The sequence below is a fragment of the Suncus etruscus genome, chromosome 13, assembly GCF_024139225.1.
Source record: "Suncus etruscus isolate mSunEtr1 chromosome 13, mSunEtr1.pri.cur, whole genome shotgun sequence".
NCBI classification, from domain to species: Eukaryota; Metazoa; Chordata; class Mammalia; order Eulipotyphla; family Soricidae; genus Suncus; species Suncus etruscus.
In genome coordinates this window covers 43,178,706-43,182,131 of record NC_064860.1, presented here as the reverse complement: position 1 = coordinate 43,182,131, position 3,426 = coordinate 43,178,706, and the positions used below count along the sequence as shown (strand labels likewise).

General features: G+C 40.6%; 1 non-coding gene and 1 pseudogene across 1 annotated transcript; one reads left to right on the top strand and one right to left on the bottom strand.

Annotated features, from left to right (window-relative positions):
* Window positions 1-352: 352 nt before the first annotated feature.
* On the bottom strand, window positions 353-481 carry LOC126026965 (small Cajal body-specific RNA 4). The gene has a single exon (XR_007502147.1). It is a non-coding gene; the product is annotated as a small Cajal body-specific RNA 4 (non-coding RNA).
* Window positions 482-1,277: 796 nt separating this feature from the next.
* LOC126026067 (S100P-binding protein-like) lies at window positions 1,278-2,857 on the top strand (annotated as a pseudogene).
* Window positions 2,858-3,426: the final 569 nt, after the last annotated feature.

Genomic DNA, 3,426 nt, shown 5'->3' with positions numbered 1-3,426 from the left:
ATTTGGTTACATACTTTGGTATGTGCCTTGCTGTTCTGAAAACAGGGCTATCCCCCAGAGGGTAAGTAGAACCTATAGGTAATAGTAACATTCTTTATCTTACAGAAAGCATTTTTTTCTGTCATTGAAAATATACAACTATCATAGAAACAGTGGTTTTCATGCAAATATAATTTTTTTTCTTTTTTTTTTTAATTACTACAAGGAAATAACACTTTATTAGTGTTGAAAGCACACATTGTAAATTCAAGATTCCTTGACAAAGCAGTGGTATTTGGATATGAAATTAAACACACACACACACACACACACACACACACACACACACCTTAAATTTTCTGTTTCTTTTTTTGAATGTTGGGTGGTACAGTCAGCCCTGTGAGGAGCTCAAGTCAGGACTGCTCTCTCTGACCCTTTTTTCTAGGAGGATTGTATCAGCCGAGCCTTGCTTCATCAGACTCCGCCTTCTTGATCCTCCAGGCAAATATAATTTAACACAAGAAAATATGTAAATAAAAATGTGCTTGAAGTAGGTTAAACAAAAAGGTCTATTTGAAGTAGAAATAAAATTACTTGGAGGGGCCAGAGCAGTGGCACAAGTAGTAGGGTGTTTGCCTTGCACGAGGCTGGCCTAAAATAAAAAATAAAATAAAACCTAAAATAATAAAATAAAAATAAATAAATAAGTAAAATAATAATTAAAACAAAAATAAAATAACATAACTTGAAGTATATTGCATTTTTAGAAACACAAAATTTTGATCACATGGTTGGTTACATAAAACAGGAGGTTTTCATGCTAATACCATATAATGTAACACAAGGAAATGTGTAATACAAATAAAATTAATTTGTGGTAGGGCTTTTGCCTTGTACGCAGCAATCCAGGATGGATGGGAGTTCGAATCCCAGCAGCCCATCTAGTCCCTCAAGCCTGCCAGGAGTGACTTCTGAGCACAGAGCCAGGAGTAACCCCTGAACACCACCAGGTGTGGCTCAAAAACCAAAAACAAACAAAAAAAGTGTTTCACACATATAATTGCTATGATTGAGCATGTTCTTCTTAGAAAATTAGTAGAAATCTAAAGTTTAGATGAGAAAAATGGCACAGGGGGCAGGTTGAGCAGTCGTTTGCCCAGGTTTCAGCCTGGCTCTTGGAGATTTTGAAGTATTGAATTTTCCTGGTTGTTCTGACAATAATCTGCACATCAAAGAAAGAAAAACATCAGAGTAGTTAAACTTTATTCTAATTCTCCTTCCAAGATTCTTGATTGGATATGACGTGCTCCCTAGTGTCCTCTGAACAATCTTCTGGTACCTCTCTCTTACCTAAAAACGCCACCTCATTGTTTTGTGGAGTTCCTTGGATGAGGGTGGATTGGATGACTCCTTGCTGGAGCTGTGTAATGGGGAAGAATATGATGGCCATTTCAGTTTCACAGAGGAAGAGATCCAGGAACTCTTGAAGGAGCATGACCCACCAGATGAGCACCTAGGATAGGAGGGTTGTTTAAAGATGACAGTAGCCATGTTGGCAAGGGAGGGAGAGGGAATCAAATTCTACTTGATCCTCCAGAAGAGAAAAATTCAGGGCATGGCTTGGGACCAGTAGATGAGACCGCTGACCTCTTCAAACTACCTCAGCAAACAATATCCGTTGGTCATAGGTCAACTTTTACTAAACCATTAAACAGACATTTTGCACTAGAAAATAATCATTAAAATTACAGTTATTTCACCATTTGACCCAACAGTTTATGATGCTGTGATTGATAAGGATAAGACTGATTCATCCAAAGATAGTGAGAAACCCTCCTCCTTTGGAGAAGAGATGAGAGAAGTTGCTCTTAGCTTAAATGAGAACAAACTTTGCACTACATTTGAAGGGATCATCCCCAATCATGCTGCCTGGGACGGGTCCTTGCTCTCTTCAAACTTTCAGCAAATTGTCTCTGATAAGAAACCTACACCTGTAGTCTCTCAGATCATAGACCATTCAGAGAGTTCTAACATGGGGGCAACCTGGAGAATGGATCACATAAATCAAGTTGTGAAAGAACATGTCCAGTTGTCCCTGGCTCATCAAACAAAGATCATCTTTTCTTATGCATTGAAAAAAACAGAATGTTCTTGACAAGGATTCTGAGAAGCTGAAAGTTCATGAAAGAAGACTAGGCAAAGCCATTCCTGTTCTACAAAACAAAACAAGGTAGGGGCCGGCGAGGTGGCGCTAGAGGTAAGGTGTCTGCCTTGCAAGCGCTAGCCAAGGAAAGATCGCGACCGCGGTTTGATCCCCCAGCGTCCCATATGGTCCCCCCAAGCCAGGGGCAGTTTCTGAGCGCTTAGCCAGGAGTAACCCCTGAGCATCAAATGGGTGTGGCCTGAAAAACCAAAACAAAAAAAAAAACAAAAACAAAAACAAAAAAACCAAGATAGGACTAACGTGCCAACGTTTTCACAATCAAATCTAGAACAGCAGAAGCAAAATTATCTCAGGAGTGTCATTGCTTATATAGAAAATCCGGTGGACTCTAACCAAGGTACCTTGGGGGAGCTGTGTGGCTTGATGGATCAAGTTTATCATATGCAAAACCAAAAATGGCAGCATCCTTCAGACCTTACCATGCAAAACTATACCTGGTCCTGACAAAATTTCCTGCAAAGATACAGTCTGACTCATCCAGTTGACAGGAATGAACTAAGAATGTTAGAATTTGAAAAGAGCAAGGACCCATCCCAGGCAGCATAATTGGGGATGATCCCTTCAGATGTAGTGCAAAGTTTGTTCTCATTCATTTGTTCTCACCATCGAATCCAGCATCTCTCATGCAGTCCCATCTCATCACATCAGCAGTAAAAGTTCCGATTACAAGTCCTATCCAGAGCAGCAGCTCAGCTTCTGTTGTTTTGTGCTTTGTAGATTTCGTTTGTTTGATTTTGGGTCACACCTAGCAACGCTCAGGGGTTACTCCTGGCTCTATGCTCAGAAATCGATCCTGGAATGCTCGGGGGACAATATGGGATGCGAGGATTCGAACCACCGTCCTTCTGCGTCTAAGGCAAATGCCTTACCGCTGTGCTATCTCTCCAGCCCCGTGCTTTATAGATTTCTAATTTTATTTTTCCACAAGATTTTTTTATTTAAAGAATTTGTCACCTGGGACGGAGAGATAGCATGGAGAAGGACGATGGTTCGAATCCCGGCTCCCATATGGTCCCCTGAGCCTGCCAGGAGCAATTTCTGAGCATAGAGCCAGGAGTAACTCCTGAGAGCTAGCTGCTGGGTGTGACCCCAAAATTCAAAATAATCCATCCATGCACCACTAGGACTTTATAATTCATAATTAATGCAACATATTGGGACCAATTATGAAACTGAAGTTTGATGCCTCCTCTTTATCATGTTTTATTGTCTTGTAGCAGCTG